The sequence below is a fragment of the Aythya ferina genome (genome assembly GCF_964211825.1).
Source record: "Aythya ferina genome assembly, contig: HAP1_SCAFFOLD_132, whole genome shotgun sequence".
NCBI classification, from domain to species: Eukaryota; Metazoa; Chordata; class Aves; order Anseriformes; family Anatidae; genus Aythya; species Aythya ferina.
Window position 1 is genome coordinate 216747 of NW_028181393.1, and position 22293 is coordinate 239039.

The 22293-nt window shown below is 46.7% G+C and overlaps 1 pseudogene across 1 annotated transcript; it reads left to right on the plus strand.

Moving 5' to 3' along the window:
* The first annotated feature begins 1824 nt into the window (after window positions 1–1824).
* On the plus strand, window positions 1825–20602 carry LOC311428750 (zinc finger CCCH domain-containing protein 11A-like; annotated as a pseudogene). Its single transcript has 18 exons — window positions 1825–1943; window positions 7366–7421; window positions 9522–9574; window positions 9959–10136; window positions 10336–10455; window positions 11235–11358; window positions 11789–11991; window positions 12630–12749; window positions 13255–13335; window positions 13630–13706; window positions 14731–14896; window positions 15100–15165; window positions 15685–16176; window positions 16400–16476; window positions 17182–17374; window positions 18015–18184; window positions 18599–18660; window positions 19205–20602. The product of its transcript is annotated as a zinc finger CCCH domain-containing protein 11A-like (transcript).
* The last annotated feature ends 1691 nt before the right edge of the window (window positions 20603–22293 follow it).

The window sequence follows — 22293 nt, forward strand, 5'->3', positions numbered from 1 at the left end:
GGAAAGGTTTTTAGAGCTACATTCAGTGTCACACTTGAGAGAGGAAGTTTGCCGCAATTTCTCACCAGGCTCACAAGACTCTTTGCCGGACAAAACGGTTTCTTTTGAAATGAGGTCACGTTGTTTTGATCTTCTTGGTTTCTCCTTGTCTCCACGGTCATCACATTGGTACTGGGCGAGGTATTCATCATTCCCAGGAGATTTCGGAGGGTCCACGACACTGCACAAAATAAAATCACATTTCTCACTTCTGCTGAAGGACATGAATATTAAGAGTAAAACCTTCCAACGTCGAACAAACAAACAAAAACCTCCGAACTACAGGAACCCTCGCAAAGATATGCCATTTAGAAACCTCTCCTGTGATTAGGACACCTTCTTCAGCTCCCAGAGAAAGTGTTTTTTCCCCTCTTGCTTCTGAAGCCATTGCACTAAAAAAGCAAACGCATCTGTCTCCCTCCACATGCTGCTCTGAATAAGAGCCAGAATATTCAAAGCCACTCTATTTGTTCTCCCCACATAGCCGAAAAAACACCAGTTGAAAGAGTTTTCTACCTCTCTCCACGAATTTACATCCACATATCCTATGACTGCAAAAATAGAAGGCGGGGCTCAGGAGAAACAGCCAGTGCTGGAAATGAAAAAAAGCAGCCTGTTTCTTCAGAGTCTTAAGCCTATGCTACTAGGAACAAAACAAAACAAAACAAAACAAAACAAAACAAGAGGAGAGGAGAACAACAGCGGGAAATTTACCTATTCTCCAGGTGTTCAATTGCAAAGCCTCCTCTGGAGGATCAACAGTTGTGAATTCAGTGTGCTTACGAGAAATCAGATCTACATCTGAACCACAACTACTTCAGTAGTATCACGAACTTCTGTTACTCTGAAGAAGCAGTCAGCACCGTTTCTATGTTAGGAAAGAGCTGAACAGAGTCTGTTATTCACATCAAGTAGTCAGGCAGGTTTCTTTAGGAAGGCTGGGTTTCACTAGAACATTACTAGCCTGTAAGCCTCATGGCATCACCTTCCACCTTGACTGCTGAACCTCCTTGCTCCCTACTATCTTCTTTGCCAAGATACAGCTGTCCACATTTACTTTTCCTACTTGGCTGGACTGAATTTAAGAAGATCTTGCATCTAAGAAAGGGAACAAAAGCTGCTGCCCAGCAGCGTCTGGCTCAGGGAGGAGTGAGAAAGCTCTGTGCAGTCCCCAAGGTCCGTGCAGCAGGAGGCAGGAGGTGCTCCAGGCTCACAGCAGCAGTTCCCCTGCGGCCTGTGCAGGGAGAGGCCCCTGGTGGAGCAGGCTGTGCCCCTGGTGGAGCAGGCTGTCCCCCTGCAGCCCATGGGTCCCCCGTGGAGCAGATCTCCACGCTGCAGCCCCCCTGCGGGTGGAGGAGCCCCCGGTGGAGCAGGTGGCTGTGGCCTGGAGGAGGCCGCGGCCTGTGGAGAGCCCCCGCAGGAGCAGGCCCCGGGCTGGACTGGAACAGGCTGTGCTGAGCCTGCTTTGCCCGTGACGCTCCTTGTGGAGTGATCTCCCTGTCCTTCTGGCAGCCCTTGAGCCCTTGCCAGCCTCTTTTCTCCCCTTGGCGTTGGAGGAGGGGCAGGGAGAGAGCGCTTGTGCTGGAGCTCGGCTGCCCAGATGAGGAAAACCACCACGGCTCTGTCTTGCCGCTGCTGCAGCACGCTGGTAGCAGCCAGCACCGTCTGTTCTTCGAGCCTCAGCAAGCCCACAGCATCTTCCGTGAAGGGATCCCTTTCCTTCACGCCTGACAGGCGCCGCCTCCAGAGGCTGAGGGCTTGTGCCCCGTTTGCAAGCGCTTTCTCAGTGCCCCCTTCCCCAGAGACGGATCCCAGCTGCTTGGCTTCACTGCCCTCTGCTGCCAGGCTCCCGCAGCTGCTATCCCAGCAGCGCAGCGAACATGCGGATAGAAGGCTGCATCATCGTGAGTATCCGCACGTTCCCATGTTACATCTTTCATTTTCCCTCATTCACAATCGTGTTTTTTGGTCAAGAAAAGTTATCACAAGGAAAAAAAGAATTGTACTTCTCTAATAAGTAGTCTTTGTTGTCCGGCCAGTATCAGTAAAAATCCCTGCTCGCCGGTAACTAGAGCCCTTCATAGACCAGCGGGGGGCAGGGGAAAGGCCTCCTGCCCGGCCGGGCTCCCCTCTGCTGCCCTGAGGGGGAGCAGGCCGTGTCGCGGGCCCTGTGGGTCGGGGTGCCCTTAGGGGAGGGGGGGGGGTGAAGGGCGCAGGGCCTGGAGGCAGGGCTGGGGGCTGGGGTGTTCCCTCCCCCTGTACCAGCCCCTTCTGGGCCCTGTGAAACGCGGAGCTGCTGCCCGGGGTTAGGCCCAAGGTCTCCTGTCAGGCCCGGGGCCGCCCTTCCCCTCGCCCTGCCCTTCCCTCCCGCTCCTGAACCCTTCGTCAGGCCTTGCTGGGCCCTCTGTCCGGCTGTCTGTCTGTCCGTGCATCTGACCCTCTGGCCATCTGTCCCACCACCCTGCCCCGTCCCTGCCCTCTCCCTAAGGAAGCAAAGAGTCCCCGGGCTGCCTTCATGGGGGGGGTAGGGGGGAGAGGGGAGGTTCTGCTGAGAAAAAAATGAAAGATTTCCCCCTTAACGGGCGCCTTGCGAGTTCTTTCGAGTTCCAACCTTCTGCCTTCCTTCCGTAGCAGTGCCTCCAAGGGGTGCGCTGTAAGGCAGCCCTCATCTGGCGCGTTGCTCCTCCGTTCCCCCAAGGAACTGCCTTCAGGATCTGACTAACTCTGGATGCACCCGGTTGTCGCCTTAATTTCTCCTTTAGCTTGCTGAAAACAAGCCGGTTGGGTGACCTTTTGCGTTTCTCGCTTAAAATTTGGATCGAGGAGGTCTGTGTTTCCTTACGCTGATGTCCACGCTGAAGGTGCAGAAGGGTTCCGTGCTGTTGCTTGGGTCAGCCTTGTTGCCAGGTTTGGAATGTTTAGCCTACCGGTGCTTCGGTGCTGTTGGGCTGCACTCAGAGTGTGAGCTCTGGGCGTTATTTCTCAAATACTGCGTTATTTGAGCGTACAGACCCGAGATACTCTGCGGAGAGGTGATTTAAGGCACGTCAGAACCACCGCTGCGGCGTGTGCCAGCGTCGGACGCCCGTTCGAGTGATCGGGCGGAGCAGGTGAATTGAATTTGGTGCTGGGTGGCGAGGTGATGTTGGGGGAAGAGCTAGGCTAAGGAGAGCTTCCTCTTGCTCTGCCCCTTCCCATCTCAAATGGCCGCTTCCTGGGGAGATGGGTTCGTTGGGAGGTTAACTACAACGTTACAGTGAGGATGAGGAATCACCTTTAGTCCCTTAGGTATTTGCTGCCAGGCCGCAGCGTTGATTTCAGAAATTGTATTTAAAAAAGGGAAAAGAAAGGAAAGATGTATTCTTTAACATACTCTCTTTTCTCGGAGAGTAGATGGAGGAGCTTCAGCCGTGCCCTTCCTCCGGAAACGATTCCCAGTGTCTGCTCAGACACTGAGGAGGAAAATGGAGGAGAGCCACCCGATAGAAATAAAGGAAAGAAGGGGTCATGGATTAAGGGAAAAGCACTACTTAAAAAATTGGTGCTCTCTAAAAACGGGTTAAGGGTTTGGGACCTGCAGGTGCTGCCTACACCTGTGTGCGTTGCAGTCGTGCCTGTTGCCACTGAGCAAAACGGGGAGAGCTGCTTTGTCGAACGCGGCGTGTTAAAGCACGTGCCACTGCCTGGAAGAAAAGCACGGACTTCCCTCGTGTGGGCCTTCTTCCCTAGCGATCTGTGGTTTACCTGATGGTTTCCCATAAGCTGAGAATGTTTAAAAGAAAAAAAAAAAAAAACAAAAATCAAAAACCAACACCAACGTTGAGAGTGGTGAAGCAGATCCTCACGTGGGGACTCAGAATCAGCGGTGACATCACCATGCGAAGCATTGTGTGTGCTTCGGGTTGGGGCTGCTGCGAGCCTCGCAGCGGGGAGGGAGAGCGGATCCGGGGTGCCTCTGTGTCAGCCCTCTGCCCTGGTGGCTTTGTGAGCACTGAGAGTTTGACTCCTGTGTTCCCAGCTTTCGCTTCCGCACCTGCGGTGTGGCAGAGTCAGCGAGCTGCTTGCTCAGCTGGAGGAGGAAGAGGAGTGACCTCAACATTGCCGAGGTAAAGCACAATTATTGAAAAGATTTGGCAAAGATGTGGGTTGTACCAGCGCGGCTGCTGCAGCTGCAGCAGATCCTGGAGCATTGGAGAAGATAGAGAGGGTTTTCTTCATGAAAAGAATGCTGTTAAAAGTGTTTTCATGCCAGAAATTAGGATAAACGCCTCTGTTGTTTGACATCCTCTATTGAGCTGGCACATTGGCATTACAGCGTACCTGGCACGCTGTTTGTATTAAAAAAAAAAGGTATTTTATTCAGGGCAGGCCAGAAACCTGCCTTGGCACTTGCACATCGCAGCAATGCTTACAGACCCTGCATCCTGGCTGCCAGGCCAGGATCTAAATCCGATGGTGCTGTTGGTAAACTGAAGCTCAGGAAGCGCTTCTGGGTTTTTTTGTCCTTCCATGTGAATTTTTACCCTGTGAAGATGGTGTATTAAGCTATTTTCGTAACAACAAATAGGTTTAAAAGCAGTTTCAGTTTAACATCTACACGCTTGGGTGTTATTAACAGAGCTTTGTATACTGAGCTGGTGCTTGGTAGGAGAAAAAACATCAATCTTACCTGGGAAACCTGGACCCCCTCAGCTACATACTGCTATGAGGAAACTCAGATGTAAGAACACACTTAAATAACACCTCACCAGAGCTGTTGTGCTCCTGACCACCAAAGGCACCTTTTTTCCAACACCGTCGTACTGGAAGTTGATGCAGCTGGTTCCATCCGTAACGTGTGACTGTACAGTGCTGTAAAAGAACTATTTTTTCACAGCTTTGGAGAAAGTGAAGCAGAGAAAACCACGCATAACCACTGATACCTGGACCCCAAACTGCCACAGGCTGACGGTGATGCCCACTGGATATCTCCTGATACCCTGCTGCCTTCTGACTGCTCCAGCAGAAGTCCCGTTTTAATTAGCCAGCAGGTCCCTCTGAGGGAGGGACTTTGCTAAAACTCCTGCCGTAGGAAGTATCCTACGGGAGCCAAGTTGCTAAACTGATGTGTGGTTTTCCCTTAACCCCCTCACCCCTGACTTTCCAGCTCCTGACAGCACTGCCAACGTGTGCAGTGTCACCGTGTGCCATCTAGGTGCCAGCTGCCATGGTTTATATATTGTAAAATTAGTGATTTGGGACTCGTGAGCACTGAGGAGAGGCTAGCAATTGCTTAAGAGCTTTCCTTGTGTCGCTCTGGGGCAGGGAGATGGGTGAAACATCTTAGGCTTGAAAGTGATTCCCTGCAGAGTGACGTGCTCAGATCTGCACAACAGATCTGTCGTTTTGGTCACCTTATTAGATCCCTGCTTGAGAGGTTGCTTGCAAGAATCGATTCCTCTTCACCTTGATGTGTCAAGCTAAAGACAAATCTGTGCCGAAGCACTGTTTGATCAGACGAGTGCCTCAGTTCAGGATTGTTCTTTGACAGCTACAGAAACAGCAGGACGATCAGCGCCTTCAGGAACAGATGAATTTGATCTTGAGGCTGTCGTAAAACAGGTCCCTGAAGTCTGAAGACTGTTCAAATAGTTTGGGCCAGCAAGGAGCAGCTGTACGTGGCGGCTGCGGTAACTCGGGGCTCCGAGTCTCAGAGAGCGTGGTGAAAGGTGACCCCCAGCTGGCTGCTGGAGGAAGCTGAGGCAGCGTTCAGCTCTAACCTTTGCCTTCTTGGCTGGCATCTTTGCACTCCTGCTGTCAGTGGGTGTTGAGTGTCCTTCCCGGCAGCCTCAGAACGTGCCCTCAGATGTAGGCAGCATTTAGCAGCTAGAATTCCCTCAAATAGAAAGAGTACAAATGATGCGTTTTCTGCTTTTGCTTTGGAACTCTTAGCTTGAGGTTTTCCTGCAGGCCATGAGGTTTCTTGCAGCAGCAGGGATGAGTTGTGTTAGCAAGAGGCTGTTCTGTGCTTCGACTGTGGGAAGATGAATGGTTACGTGTGCACCGTTAAATATAACTTGACACCTAGCACACCGCACTTGCAGCCTGTGGGGTGCTTTAACAAGCAGGTAAATCAGCAGAGGCTGTTTTGCAGCCGGGGTGATGCTGGGTGATTAAAAAGCAGGGGCAGAACAAGGAGTTTCTAGTGTTTGTTCTTGCTTGTCATCCGACTCTCCACTTCCACTGTTCTTTAAAAAAAACAAAAACAAACAAACAAACAAATAAAAAAAAAAAAAAACAAGCAAGGGGTAAGCATCTTAATATCTTTATTATAAATGGAAGGCACAAAAGAGGCCAGCAACAGAGACTGTCCAAGAGAAATGCTTTGTGCTTTATAAACAAACAAGGAAGTACCCTTAGGTGGGTGTGATAATCCTCCTCTAATGCGTTTTTGGGGTGCAAAAATAGATTTGTTCCTTTCTTGCTCTTCTCTGCAGGACAAAGGCAGAATAGGCACTGCAAAGTTAGACCAGGGAGGTCAGTTTGTTCCGTACTGAGAAAGACAAGCCTGTAAAACAAACTAGACAGATTTTCTTTGTACTATTCATCTTCCTTCAGCAAAGGCAAAGCTTATGACACTTGTTGGTGTGTATTTCCAGACCCCCAGCTACTGGCACTGTAGCGCATCTCTAATTCTTTGGTACAAAAGGTTCAAAATCTCTTAATGCAAAAATTTTACCAGCACCCTGGAGCAAAAAAAAAAGAAATCTAAAACCCTTACCAACTTCTATTACAGACCTGCTGAGTGCACCAGAGTTACTCATTTTTATTCAGGCTTTCAGGGGCAACTTCAGTTGGTTTAGCGCTTGGATTGCTATGTTGGCAGATGTCAGTTTAAAAAAAAAAAAAGCTTTTGAGGTCCTTTTTAAAATGAGACTGCTTTTTTGGAATTTGGAATACTGCAAGGTATCGTTGGTTTTGCTTTCTTCCCATTCCTTAGACCAGATCCATTCAGATTCTGAACAGCGTTCCCGGTGTGTTCAGGAAAATGGAAGGCAACAAGCAAAATGATGAGCTCCTTGGGCAGTCAAAAGAGCTAAATCTGGAGAGTGTTTTGAGTCAAACTTCCATGCTAAGGAGCACCAGTAATTGTTAGAAGTAGCTGCAGAGGAACCTGCATGGCACTGGGTGTGTTTCTGAAGGTGCTAAAGGTCCGAAGTGACGATTCCTATCCATACTAAAGAAGAGAAGGAAACCTTGCACTTAACTACTGTTTTTATTCCCTTTGTCCAGCAGTCAAAAGCAGTAACTAATATGAGAACCCAACTTTTCCTCTCTTTATTTTAGATTTGGGAAAATTCCCTGCCAAAACAATATTTCCTGGAAAATTCACTAGTGTTTGTGTGAGTAAAAGCTTCCAACCTTTTATTATTAATTTGTAAGAACTATTTCATCCACTTTTGTCCAGAAGAGTCAGAAATAATTTGCACAGAAATGTGCAGCGTTTTAATGAAAGGATTCAGAATCACTCTGAATTGAACTTTATCTGGTCTGGTTGCAGGTTTTGTGACATTTAGTGTCTTTAAAAAAAAAAAAAAATCAAAATTTCTGACTTCATATCAGAAAAAAAGAAAAAAAAATGCTTGTGGCGAAATAAAATCTGTTGCAGCTCTGCTCATCGAAAACTCATTGGCTGTTAAATTGGACCTAAGTCGTCTTCTCTAACCTTTCATGATCCTGCAGCAATGGCTGATGATGGATATATGGATTAGGGAACAGCACGTGATGGCAAACCTGTGGTATTTGCTACTGTACTGGGTCTGGCTGGAATGTTTACTTTCCCTGCAGCAGCCCATACAGTGCCGTACTCTGTACTTGTAGCTGGAACAGCAGTGTTATCACCCCAGTGTTGTGTGTACTGCTGAGCAGCAGTGGCACAGCATTGGGCCTTTCTCTAACACTCCTAGGGGGTGGGCAAAAAGGTGAGGAGAGAAACATCACTAGGGCAGCTGACCTAAACCAATCAAAGGGATATTCCATACCATGTGATGTCCCACTCAGCAATAAAAGGTGGAAACAGGAAGAAGAGGGGAGGGGTGGGCTCTCGTTGGGAAAACGTCGGTCCTCCTCTCGAACACCGGCTGCGTGCGTTGAGGCCTTGCTTCAAGGACGTGGTCAATCATGGCTCATTTGTGGGAAGTAGAGAGTAATTTCTTTCCTCTGCACTTCCATATAGCCTTCATTTATTTTGTTTGTTTGTTTTCCTCCCTTCTTTTTATTTTTCCTTTTCCCCTCCCTTTTCCCCTTTCCCTTTTTATTTCCCCTTAGTTAAATTGTTTAGTTCATGGTAGTCTTTATTTAATTATTATAATTTTTTCCCTTTAATTAAATTATCCTTATCTCAACCCGTGAGTTGTTCTTTGCTTTACTTCTCCCCCTCCTCATCTAAAGGAGGGGGAGTGAGAGAGCGGTTGTGGGGTTTAGCTGCCCAGCACGGTAAAACCACCACAGCTACAGCGCAGAAAGAAAAACCAAATTGCTTCCAAAAAATCAAAGTAATTCAAAATCCTTGGTATCATGCAGCCGTGCCACTGGCAAAGTGAGCATTCCCCTGCCTCTCAAAGCTTGCTGTACCCTTGATCTGCTGTCTTGCTGCTGTTAATTGATTGCAACTCTACATGTCTGATCAGGGCTACGAGTTGTTCTCGATATGGAGATCATACAACATCTACTGTGCACGCTTGTGTGTATAGATATGTTTATCCTGTATGCATGTACATCCGTATGCATATTTGTGTGCTGGCCCCCAGATCCCTCATGTTACAAAGCATCGGCCTCGAAGGCATACTCATCAAAATCTTTTGCAGAGCCTCCATTTTTTTCTAGTTCCCTCAAAATGAGAGAATTTTTACGCGTTCTCTGTGTCGAAAAGGCAAAAATTCTGATTTTCACTGTCGCTCTCGCTAACTTTCTCTCACTCCCTCCTCGTGTGTGTATAAACACAGATGTGTGTATGCGTATGCACATCTGTGGATTTAGATGCACTGGTATGTTTTTTGCTGTACAGGTAATAAAGACGGGGAAAGGTTTTTGTGTTTTCTTAATAGGTGAAGAAATCTTGAAGACCAGAGATTGGAACATGCTGAATTTTAAATTAAAAAAAAAAAAAAAAAAAAAGTTAAATTGTCCGGCTGTGGAAGATGGAGCCTCATTTTTGCAGCCACTTTGAATCACGAGTTCATCTCTAAATGCGCTGGTTTTTTTTTGTTTTTGTTTTGTTTTGGTTTTTGTTTTTTATTTTTTTGAAGAGCTAACTAACCGTGGCTGCATCCAGTCTGAGAGAGCATTCAAATGGACTTGCTTCCTCTCTTAGTTATAAGCTGTTTAAAAGCGCATCCTATGTTTGAATTGTGGATGAGAGGTTCCCTTGGCAAAGTGAGGAGGAAAATTCTTCCTACCCCTTTATTATTAATTCACGGATTCAGTCTTGGTTCGGCCTACAGGAGCAGTTAACTGGAAGCCTTTGAAGATCGATAACTTTGCTGAGGTTGTCCAGGTAGGTGAAATCGAAGACCCACAGGGCCTGGAACGTGCTGTTTAATGCGTCCTAACTGTGTTCTAGAGAAGTTATTTGTAGCCATAGTTGATTATTGACTTGCATGTATCATCAGGTGGTTTTTTAAGGAGTGACTCCGTTTTCAGGCTTCCAGATGTGCTCCAGGTCATATTATTGAGGATGTGGAAGAGAACGCTTGCTGACAAAGCTCCTGGCAGCTTTACAGAACTTTAATATTTAGTTAGTTCATGTAACAGCTGATTTCAAGGCTTTGCTCTCTTTGAGAGACTGATAACTTGATTTGATTAACTGAAGAAAGCTGGAAAAACGTTTGTTCCTCATTATTTTTCACTTGTTACTTTCTTTCGGGTTACTTTTAAAAAGAAGATTTCACTGATCACAAGCCAGTAGAAGACTTTCAGCCCAAGCAAGGGTGAAGACAGCTCTCTCCAAGAGCAGAGGAAGTCCCTGTGGAGAGAACCCGAGCTTGTTAGCAGAACTCGTCGGCATGTCTAAACAAGGAGACGATTGCTACTTCTATTTCTATTCTACCTGTAGCAAGGTATGGCTGGCTTTCCTTTGCTTTGCTTTTTTCTCCCCTTTTTTCAGGAAGGAGTAGATTAGGAGGAGGAAGCACACTGGTCTTTGGTTAACTTGAGAACCAGATAGATTGTGAATTCAGTTGTAGCACCATTAGGCAGCAGCATGGCCATTTTTGAGGCTGTACTCTATTTTCCTTGTTGGTTTCCTTTTGGTTCCAGGGAGACAAATGTGCCTACCGCCACTGCGAAGCTGCTCTGGGCAATGAGACGGTCTGCAAGCTGTGGCAGGAGGGTCGTTGTTTCAGGAATGTCTGCCGATTCAGACACATGGAAATTGACGTGAGTGCCTAACAATGTGTTCTCAAAATAAATCCACAAAAGCATTTTTCAGTGCCGTAGGTGTACTGATTGCGCTTTTGCAGGATAGATTTGTTTGCTTCAAAATCATACTGGTTTCTGTTACCAAGAGAGGGGGTGGGAGGAAGCAGAGGGAAATAAAATCAATGCCTTAGGTATGTCTTAGCAAGATATTTGTTTATTTTTTTTTATTAGATGCTGACAGTTTTCTCAAGAGATGCAGAATAGCTGTTAAATAGACTGCTAAAACGTGCTGGAGCAGGGGGGTAATAAACAGGCTGTTCTATCCTCATGGGAGCAGGCTTGATAATGAACTATCAGGTGTCTTCTGACCCACAGTCCTTCAGATAACGCTGTTGTAGCTGCCTGGGGTAGGAAGTGGGGAAAGTTAAAGGTGCAGCAGAACTAAGTCTCCAAGAAGTAGTTCTAGACAGGGTTAACCTAGGCAATTTCAGATGTTCTTTTTCCCTCTGAATAATCCTAGTATAATCCTAGGTGTATTAGTTTAAGCCACCCTCAAGTGATGTCTGAGAGTGCCTGTCTTCTCAAACTGAGTGATGACCAAACTAAATGTGCATAGTGGTTACAGCTTATGCAAACTTTGTGAATATGCCCAGAAATACTACACTTAACTGAGAAACTGACCTTTGGAATGCTGTTTCAGCACTGTGTTGTGACAGCTGTCACGATCTGGAGCTGTGCATCTCTTTGCAAGCCTCAGGTGCATGTTATCACGAGCTTTTCTTTCTTTCTGTCTTCAGAAAAAGCGCAGTGAGATTCCTTGCTACTGGGAGAACCAGCCGGGAGGCTGTCAGAAAGCCAACTGTGCTTTTCATCATGCAAAGGGACGTTACATCGATGGACAATTCTTACCACCAAGCAAGAGTGAGTTTAGGTCCTTTTTCTTTAAGCGCTGAAGAATTAATTTTGAGTATTACTTAGTGGGTGCCAATCCTGTAGGGGGCGTCAGGTAACTGTTCATTTGTGAGGGCAGGAAAAGGTCTGCAGTCATAGGTGTACTGCACCGAGTGTACTGCTGGTGTTTGTTTTCTGCTTTCGTGCTCAGCTTCTCTTTGCTTTGTGTGATGTTTGCCTTGCAGTTTGCTTCCTGTTGTTTCCTCTTTTGCTGGGTGGTAGGGAGATGTGTTGTTGTTGGAAGGGAAATCATTGTTCACGGTGTAAGCAGTGATGGGATGGGCAAAAGGAGATGCTGAATTCGTTGTCTGTGCGGGTTATCTGCCTTTGCTACCATCTCTTTGCATTGTGGTCAAAGTTTTAAACTGCCATATTACCGATGATCCTCCTCTTCCTCTAGCTACACTGCCAAGTCCGCCTGAGTGCGCGGACGATGATCTGAAAGTGGCTCAGATGTCACTGCAGCAAAACAAACTTTCTGTCCAGTCAAATCCCTCTCCACAGCTAAGGGGGTGACGAAAGTGGAAAACTCTGAAAATGTCCCAAGCCCTACACACCCTCCAGTTGTAATCAATGCTGCAGATGATGATGAAGATGATGATGGTGAGCATGTTTTGGTTCTTGGAAGGAATTTGTGCTGTAAATGATTGTGTAAATCTTTGTTTCTTGAAGGAATTTGTGCTGTAAATGAATGTGTTAAATCTTTGGTTCTTGAAGGAATTTGTGCTGTAAATGAATGTGTTAAATCTTTGGTTCTTGGAAGGAATCTGTGCTGTAAATGAGTGTATAAATCACAGATGACCTGAGGTCTGACTAGCGATAGGGCAGGCAGTCTGGCCAGGTCACTGGCGGCTTTGTCTGGCAGTCAGTGGACAGAAGCTGAAACGTTGGAGGAAAGCTTAGAACCACTCCTGGCTTTAGCTGGTCTTTTGTGTAAAGTTCTATGTGAAACTAGGAAGGAAATTTCTTTTTTCTGTCTGAAGAGCAATGTGTTGTGTAGTAGTTAAAGCTGCAGAGAGAATCTAGAGTCCTAGATGTTTTGTCCTAGTGTATTCTACTTAGGAGTTCATCAGGTCAGTGTAGCTGTTTAAAAACAAACAAACAAACAAACAAACAAACAAAAAAAAACAAAACAGCAACAAAGTTTTTTGTATGAACCATGGGCTGAAGTGTCACTGCATGAGCTACGTAATCATGACCAACCTGGTCTATGCATAACTGAATCGATTTTTCCCCTTCAGACCAACTTTCTGAGGAAGGAGAAGAAACTAAAACGCCCGTCCAGCATCCAGCTGCGGAAGGCAAAAATGGGTTACGGGTGATTTCCACTCGGAAAGGCAGTTCTATTACTACTAAACAAGGTATGCCAGCACCTTAGTAGGATAAATCAGAAGAACTTGACAGTTAAGTCAAAAGCAGCGTGGTGTAAAAACACAACAAAATGTAGGGGTGCTGAATGGAGTCGGTTATTTCCATGATCTCATTTCTGCCATTAATACCATCATGTGCCCATTGGGTCAGAAAGGTGAACTCCTTTTCTTTACTTTTGGAGAACAAAACAGGGCCACAGCATGGAGTTTAAATGGCTGCACGTGCAGCCTTGCAACCACTGCTGATAAGCCATATCTAACGATAGAGGGATCTAATATTGTGTAAATGGATTAAAATTAAAACTACATTTTGAACCCTGAAGGATGAAAGGAGGGGCAAAATGCCATTGGTTCTATGGCTCTTTCACTTGTGAGGAGTGTTGACAGGCTTTATTCGAAATACTTCAGAAAGTTCCTGAGCGCTAAGAAGCCTGAGGACCTGTGGTCCTCAGTGAGTGCCTCTAAGCCTGTCTCATGAACTGTTTCCTGTTTTCAGAGGGCAATCTGAATTTTGGAATAAAAACACTTGAGGAAATCAAATGGCAGAAGATGAAGGAAAAAAATAAGAGACACGGTGGTGAGTTAATATTGCCTACTTTCTTATCCTGTTCACGGCAGGTGATGGTGACTGGGAGCTGCTTGAGGGACAGACTTCCATTTTTAGCTGGGGGCATAAAGCAACCTGATTCTCAGCCAGCTGGTATTCTAAATGGGAGTCCAAAGGGCAACCAGAGGCAAATTAGTCACCTCTCTTCTTTACATGCTCTGCTTGCTGTATTTTTGACAGTAACAAATCATTTAAAGTTTTTTGTTCTTTGTGATAGTTTTTTATGTTGGGTAAACTTCCTTATGTTTTGGTTGCTCTGAACAGAAGGTTCTTCAAGATCTTCTCTTCGTCCCGTTGATTCTATGATTTTTCCTGCTCCAGAAGAGGAAAATGTCCGGACAGTGGTGAGAACTGTGACAGTGTCTTCCAAGAAAGGTAATAATGAATGCTTTTGTTTTGATTTCATTACTCCTAAACTGGAGGGTTAAGCAATAATTAAAACAATTCACCCATGTTAGCCTTCTGGTGCTGCCTTCTGTTCAAAACGTGCTTTTATGCTTAAAGTCCCTGGTTGTACTGGAAAGATTTGGTGCTCAGGTTAAGTGCAGTGGCAGGAGAAAAAAAAAAGTGTCAGTATGCCAATAGGGGGGTAACTGAAAAACAGAAGAGTAACGAGAAGAGCGAGCTGTAGAAGCCAGTGCTATATAAGAAGCAATTTCTGAAGCATTAAAGAGGCGTACAGTGGCAGGTGTGGACACAGTATGACAGGTGTTTGTGTATAAATTGTTTAGAGCTGTGCAAATGCCTTTTAAAGGGAAAAAAGTGTGGAAGTACTTTTACTCGTAGACATTCACCTTAGAAAGGAATATTTCTCAGCATTTGCACCTAAGAATATTCTGCTTGCTTATGCAGCTTTGTTCTGCACAAAGTATAGGTGTCAAGCAGACTCAGATTCACTCTCTACTATCTCAGCTGGAATTTGAAGCAAGCACTGAGACTATTAATATTTTTTTCCATGTTAATTATAGTTAAAATATGAGTTTGTGTGGTCTAGCTGTCAAAACAGTGTCTGACTAGGGTTTTTTGGACATGGGCTAACAGGATAATATTTCTGTTGGCTACTGGTTTCTGTGAAATAGAAAAAAAAATTCCCTTTTGTTTTAGGGGAGGAACCTGTGGTTCGAGTAGATCTTGCTGATAGACAAGGAAAACGGAAAGCCTCCGCGGGTGAGAACTTTTTACGAGCTGTTACGTAGGTGCTGCCTTCTATATATGACTGCATTAAAGAGTATTTGTGATGTATGAAGGGAAAATACATTGCAGTGGAGATCTGTGTTGACGGCAGAAATGGAAAAAAAAAAAAAAAATCATTTAGCAGCTGAAAGGCAATTCTATGAAAATATGCTTGAAAAAGAGAAGCTTATTGTTGACTGTTCTCAAACCTTCCTGCAAAGAAAAGTTCTTACAATATTCCTTGTTTTCTCTGAAGATGATGTAGGCAGCCTTCCAGTGAAGCGCAGCCTTGCTGAAAGGCTGGGGAAGAAGGTAGAGGCTCCGGGAAATGCTGACAAAGCACCCAAGAGAGAGACAGGTACTAAACGGGCATCTGGATTGGATTCCTGGGTTTCGTTTTTAGTCTTTCTGTTTGTCCTTTTCCAGTGATGTTTCTTTTTGCATGTTGGCTGAGGTCGTAATCACTGGGATTCAAAGTTACCTTTCCTGTCTTGTTTTGAAATGTGAACCTGAAGTTGACATTATGCAGCCTCCCTAATTCGTTCTTTTTCTGTTTTGCAGTTCGAGTTCCCAAGTCTCTGAAGGACAGGCTGGGATTACCTCCTAAACAGACCAGTACTGAGAGAGGTAACAGCTAGATCTTAAATATGCTTTCTCCTCCGTCCTTTCCACGAACTTGGACTGCTTTCATACATCCCTACAAACTAATTTAAACGAAAACAAAGAACTGACGCCTCTTGGTTGAGTGCTGAAGCTCTTCTGACAGCCACTATCAGAACTCTGGCTCTAGGTGTGTGTTTATTTTCTACTTGTGCCTTGTCGAGGTTTTTAGCTGCTTCTGTGAACCGTTACGTACAATTAGAATAGAACCACTGCCAGGAGCAGGAATTTGAAATGCAGTCTGAAAAAGTAATAAAGTAAAGCAGCATTTCTGTGTAGCAGTTCTCTCTGGATAGGGCTGGTCTTCAAAATACAAGTGGCTCAGAGGAGGAGGAGAATGTTGTTCTAAGGATATTGTTCTAAGATGCATTATTGGGAACGCTCAAGATGAGTTTTCCTTAGTGCTCTGACAAATTTTGGAGACTTAAAATATTGCTGGACTCTCTTTAAATGTTGGTGCTTCTCCTCATTTCTTGATGATGACAGGGAAGGCTGCTAAGCCGATGGGAGAGATCCATGTGAAAACACTGGAGGAAATCCGTCGTGAGAAAGCTCTTCAGAGACGCGAACCTCAAGCCAAAGCCGAGGCTGAAGGGCACGGTAAAACTGAAGATTCCAGCGCAGGGGCAAGAGCTGCTCGTGCAGGTCGCATGCAAACTTTCTCTGAAGCCTTGTCTGAAAAAAAGAATAATCGCTTGGTAGAAGAGAAGAAAAAAGCAGGAGAATGCCATAGCAAGAGCAAAATTCAGGGTGAGTCCAAGAAGCAGCTCGCTCTGTCCGGGCCCAGCAAAGGGCAGGCGAAGGAGCCGGCAGGAAAAGTCAAGCCAGAAGGAGAAGTGCGTGTTAAAACCTTGGAAGAAATAAAGCGTGAGAAAGCTCTGCGGATGCAGCAGAGTGAAGGAGATGTGCCAGCTCCCTCAGCACAACCCGGACCTGCCCCAGCAGAGCAGAAATCTTTATGGAGCACAAAACTAACAGGTAATAAGATGCTTTAATGCCTGCCCCAGTGAGGTGCTTCCCATATTGAGCAAGTTCAGTTTGCTCAGGATCTGCTTCATGGATAAATGCTGAATGGCTTGCACATTGTAGCCTTTCTCTCTCTCTCTCATGGGACACAAGGAAATAAATGCACAAAGGAAACAAGTACCCAGCTTTCTTTATTTCTGCCGTTGACAACACTTTTTTTTGTCTTTTTTTAAAGCACCTGAAAAAGAAGAAAAGAAGGCAGTGGAATTGAACCGGCCTTTTCCTAAACTTTCCTCTGGACCTGATGTACAGGTGAGTCCTCTGTGAAGACACACATACATTCGTACAATTTCTGATAATTCTGACAAGTTTTGTTACTCACCGTGTGCCACCCTCTTGAGTGTGTTCTTACCCTTCAGCAGCTGGTAGGAGCTGCAGTGCAGTCTAAATCCTATCGCCAGCAGCATTTCCAGACAACTCTGTAATCCTCAAACTTGGAATCAGTCTGTTTATACCACAGCAAGAAAGAAACCCTGTTAGCACCAGCTGAAATCTACACAGTTAACGTGGAGGGAATTCTTTTTGTTCTTACTGACTTGATCTGTCAGACATGAAGGATTTAATACAGAAGGCCAGAGTTCTGTGTTCAAGGAAATCAATCTGTCAGTGGATACTGTATAGGGGAACTTGCATGACTTTCTGCTGCTTAAAAAGAATGTGATAAATAGATGTACAGCAGAACACCCTAGCTTTTTAAAGAAGCTTGCCATAGTGGATATTGCAGATATGTGAGACTGCGTCCATAGTAAAGCATGGCTCTTGTTACAGGCAGAATTTTATGGGAAAACAAACAAACAAACAAACAAAAAAACCAACAGTAACCTGAACGAGATTAATATGCTGTTCCACATCAAGACCATTTTGGAGGGATTGCTGATCAGATTTTCTTAACGAAATCTCCACGGATTTTATTTATTTTTTTTGTCCTATTCATGCACTACTTTTCTTTCCTTCTAGCCCACTCAGCAGAGTGGAACTCGTAAATGTCCAGAGAAGAGCTTTGAAGAGAGACGGTGGGAGAAGTGGCAACAGAGAGAACAACAAGAGAAGCTTCGGCAGGAGGAAGCTGCTGTCAAATCTACTGCTGGCTTCTTTAATACTGAACCAGCAGGGAAAGTGGCAGCTCAATTTCAGGGCCAGGAAGCTAAAAGTAAGTGTTGAAGGTTAAGAGTTACTTAGGTTGTCTTCTGAAATACAGACAGAAGATGACAATTCTCATGCTGTAACTCTGGCTGGGTGCATTTTGCCACGCAGTGCTACGAAGCGAAGGGTGTACTTTCTTTTTCTTAGTTTGCTTCTTTTCCTGCCAGCCAGATGTTAGGTAAGGAACGGGAGACTAGAAAATGCCACTACAAATGTGGACTTTGTAGAACAACTTAACTGTGGGACATCACTGCAAGGGAGAGGAAGCTGGTACAAGAGTTGCATACACTCTTGTCCTACTATAACTGCTGCTTTTTCCTTTCCTAGCGGGAGCGGGACTTTAAATATAAAAGCTGTCTATATTTGTGAACCTAGCTTGCACTTAGGATTGCTATGTGTCTGAGGTTTCCCTTGTCCTGGATTATTATTTACTGTAGCTCTTCGGTTTCTTTGTTCCTTTGTATGGCTTGTTGGTAGACAGAGTTTACTATGTGGAAAAGATTCCTGAGAATCCAGGCAATGGCGGTGTAATTGTGCTGGCCAAATGCATTTAAGTGTGTAGAAGGACTGTGGAAATGATTAAGAGAACCTGGATTTTTCCTGAGGCAGAGCAAGACTGTATCAGTTCTCTCTTCCTTTTACTCTAGCCAACTTTATGACATCTGCGAAGCCTTCGCGTGGGAAAGTCACTTTCCCCAAGAAGAAGGCACTGAAACGTAAGGCACCTGGGAGTTACCCGTCTGCCATAGCAGCTGTGGAACTACAGACTGCCTTTGATGCTGACATGATGGGACCTCCAGCCAGAAAAGCAGCCATGGTAAGGCCAGGGGCTAATGCAGCGATGGATCCCTTGTTAAATTTCTACCCTCCTCTGTTTGAAAAGGTGGAAAACTCAAACGTTCTGCAGGCCTTCTGTTTCCTTAGAAATCCAGTAGCTGTCTCCAGGATGCTTGTAGAACCCTTCTGTATTTATGAGATGAATGGCACTCTTTAACCGGTACTCTGATGCTGTGATTTCTCTGGTGTGGGGGATTTTGTCCATTAATGCCATGTTCTTAAAAGACACCAGATCGTGAGTAACCTCCAGGTGAATGTGAACTTTCTTCAGGAGCACCTTGGTTTTGTATTTTGGCCACGGCTCCGCAATGCCAGAGGAGAAGCAGTGTGGAGGAAAAAGCTATTAAGGAATCTTTTACCCATGTGTCATAAATACTGTTTTGCTGCTTTCTAGGGTGTTTCAGACGTGCCGGAGCACGTCCCAGCCATCAGACTTGAAGAAAATCCCCAAAACAGGTGACAACCCCAACTTGTTCTTTTTCTTAATCAGTGTATATCCCCAGGGAAACATAAGTTCTGTCACATGTGGGAAAAAATGAGGGTTCTGAGATAATTGAAGCCAAAATCCATCAAAGGAATAAGTCACCTGAAACCACTTTCTAGCAGCTAGCAGGATTGCTTAATTAGGCTTTCTTGAAATGCTGCAAGTCAGCACAGCTTTCCGGTGACTTCTTGGGTTGTCTGAATACCTGAACGAGGATGAGGTGAAGTTCTACTTCCTCGTGAGGTGATAGATGATGAGTAGTGTCCTCTGCCTTTTGGTCCTCAAGAATGCCACCTCAACTCCAGGTGCCCTGGCTTCACAGATAAACCCCCAGACTGAAAAATGTACCTGGTAACACATCGGGCTCTAAATGTAGCCCTGGGTTGATTGATAACAATCCCTGTGTAAGATTGAAGCATAGGAGGGCTTGCCTACAGTTTTAAGAGCCGGTTTGCAGGAAAAGGATTTCCCGTTAAGAAATGGCATATCCTGATTGTTCTTTCTTGCTCTCCCAAGACCTGAAGTGCGTCTTGGAAGCCCTGAAAGATTTGAGGAGCAGATGGAGATGGATCTCGAGACCTCGACCTCAGCTTCTTCCCAGCCAGAAGAGGCACGGACACGCTGGCTGAGTTCCACAGGGAACGTGCCCTTATCTGCGGATGAAGATTTTGAGAAGCTACTTTGGGAAATCTCAGGAGGCAGACTGGAAGCCGAAATCGACTTAGACCCAGGGAAGGACGAGGATGACCTCCTCCTTGAACTCTCCGAGATGATTGACAGTTGAACTGCGTAGTCCTAGGGTATAATTAAAAAAAAAAAAAAATTAAAACTGTTCTTCTTGTTGGATACCCCGAGGTGATCCTTTTTCTAACTGAGGCTTTGCAATGAGACTTAAAGCACAGTCCGAAGTGGTAGAAATTGGCAGGATCTGCCCTCAGTTGTCCTAAATTTCCCTGCTGGTCAGAGTTAAGGTCTTGTGCATCCATTCTGTAACTATAGGTGGTTACCTTCGATATCGAGAGGACAAAGCACTTCTTTTGGCACAGAAAGATCTCCATTGGCACGCCATGGTGGCTGCAAATCGATCTTCTGATGGAGCGATGCTCTGAAGGCTTAAATGTAAAGCTTCTTCCTTCCTCCGCCCTTGGCACAACTCGATGTTGGGCACATTGTGAAGCTTCGGTGTTCTGATTTCTCGGACAGTTGATAGCCAAATCCTGGAGTTACTATGTCAACTCTTGACTTTTACTCGTGTATGCCATTGTTTTGACTGTACCCGTGTCAGATGATGAAGCTGTAGGGGTGGGAGGGAGCAGAATCGTTGTTCCAGTGTGTTGTGGACCAAACTTGCTGCCAGGAATGGGGGTGGGGGTCAGCCCACCCAGCCTTCCTTTCAATTATCAGGGAGGATCAAATGGTGAAAAGCAGCAGCTCTGCCATGCGGCTCCACTACCCCCACTCCCTTCTCTTGTGCTATACCAAAGTTCCCCCAGGCTTTGGTTGGTGCTTTTTGCCTGTGTGAGGACTCCGGGGCGAGCAGTCGGGACTCTGCCGCAGTCACAGGGTCGATGAAGGGTTGTTTAAGTGCCTCTTGGTTTTAAAACTTGCTCCCCTGAGCTGCTGGCTCTGCTGCCTGCTACAGCAAATGTTCGGGTGCCATCAGCATCGCACTTGGGCGTGGGCACTGACCCTGCGGAGGACAGAGCTGAGATTCGGGTGTATTGTGTACCCTGCCACCAGCCATCGTTTTTTTTCCCCTAGCAGATCAATTTTGAATTATTTTCCGAACTTTTCGCGGCACGGTAGGCACTTCCCGCTATGATTTGTGAAGCTGTGGGGGCCCTCAGGCATTTGCTGCTGGCAGAGGAAAAGCGCTTGTCGAATTTGTTGTAAATACTTAATGTTTGGACAAAACCACGCGTCTCTGTGTGTGTGTGTGTGTGTGTGTGTGCTGTGACGCCCCGGCCCCACCAGGGAAAACCTCCGCCGACGAAACTGCTGCTGGAGCTCACGCAGGCCTTCATCGTGCCGAAGGACTTCACGGGGACTTCTGGCGGCTCAGAAATGGGGGAGAAAAAGCCAAATCAGGAGGAGGAGAGCTCAGAGACTGCGCCCACCTGCCCTCGCTTTCCCTTCACCCCAAGAAGCCCTGTTCTACCATCAGCCTTCGCCTCTTCTGGCTGCGGTGCTGGGAGCGGGAGCGGCGAGGCGGCAGCAGCCATGGCGTACCGCGGGCAGGGCCAGAAGGTGCAGAAGGTGATGGTGCAGCCCATCGTATCCTTCCTGCGGCTGGGGGGTGCCGGGGAGGTGGGTGGGGGGCGGCTCGGACCTCAGGGGGCTCGGCCCGGGCCTTGAGGCCTTGTCGCGGGGCCCTGAGGCCTCGCTGTGGGGTTTGGGGCCTTGTCCCGAGCCCGGAACTGTCGTCCCCGTGCTGAGCCCTTAACGCAGCGCCCCAGAACCTCATCTTCCGCTACCTGCAGAACGTGAGTACCGCGGGGAGGGGGCGGGGATGGGGATTTGGGGAGTGTGGGGGGAGTGGGGAGGGTCTGGGGATTCCCCTCGGTGAGTTTTCGGCTCCTGGCTGTGTCCCGGGACGGGTTTGTGGGGGATGGAGAGCTGTGCGGTGTGCTGGTGGGCACAAGGAGCCCGGCATTTCCCCCTCGTGTAGCCGGGCATGCAGGGGTGTTCCCTTGTGACTGGAAACGTGTTCTTCACCAAACGTGTAGTATTCACCCGATGGTATAACGCTCAAATGTCAGATTGCACATTGGAACTGCCCCTGAGAGTTGCTCCTCGGAGCGTTTGGGAGCTGTCGTGGCTGTGGCTAGCAGGTATTTCTGAACACATGAGAGAACAAAAGTGCTCAGTGTTTGTGGCCCGACTTACTCTCCTCCTTCGTTCTGCAGAGGTCGAGGATCCAGGTGTGGCTCTATGAGCAGGTGAACATGCGGATAGAAGGCTGCATCATCGTGAGTATCCGCACGTCCCCATGTTACATCTTTCATTTTGCCTCATTCACAATCGTGTTTTTTGGTCAAGAAAAGTTATCACAAGGAAAAAGAGATTTGTACTTCTCTGCCTTTCCCCTCGCCCTGCCCTTCCCTCCCGCTCCTGAGCCCTTCGTCAGGCCTTGCTGGGCCCTCTGTCCGGCTGTCTGTCCGTCCATCCGAACCTCTGGCCATCTGTCCCACCACCCTGCCCCGTCCCTGCCCTCTCCCTAAGGAAGCAAAGAGTCCCCGGTCTGCCTTCATGGGGGGGGCGAGGGGGGAGGGAGAGGGGAGGTTCTGCTGAGAAATAAATGAAAGATTTCCCCCTTAACGGGCGCCTTGCGAGTTCTTTCGAGTTCCAACCTTCTGCCTTCCTTCCGTAGCAGTGCCTCTAAGGGGTGCGCTGTAAGGCAGCCCTCATCTGGCGCGTTGCTCCTCCGTTCCCCCAAGGAACTGCCTTCAGGATCTGACTAACTCTGGATGCACCCGGTTGTCGCCTTAATTTCTCCTTTAGCTTGCTGAAAACAAGCCGGTTGGGTGACCTTTTGCGTTTCTCGCTTAAAATTTGGATCGAGGAGGTCTGTGTTTCCTTACGCTGATGTCCACGCTGAAGGTGCA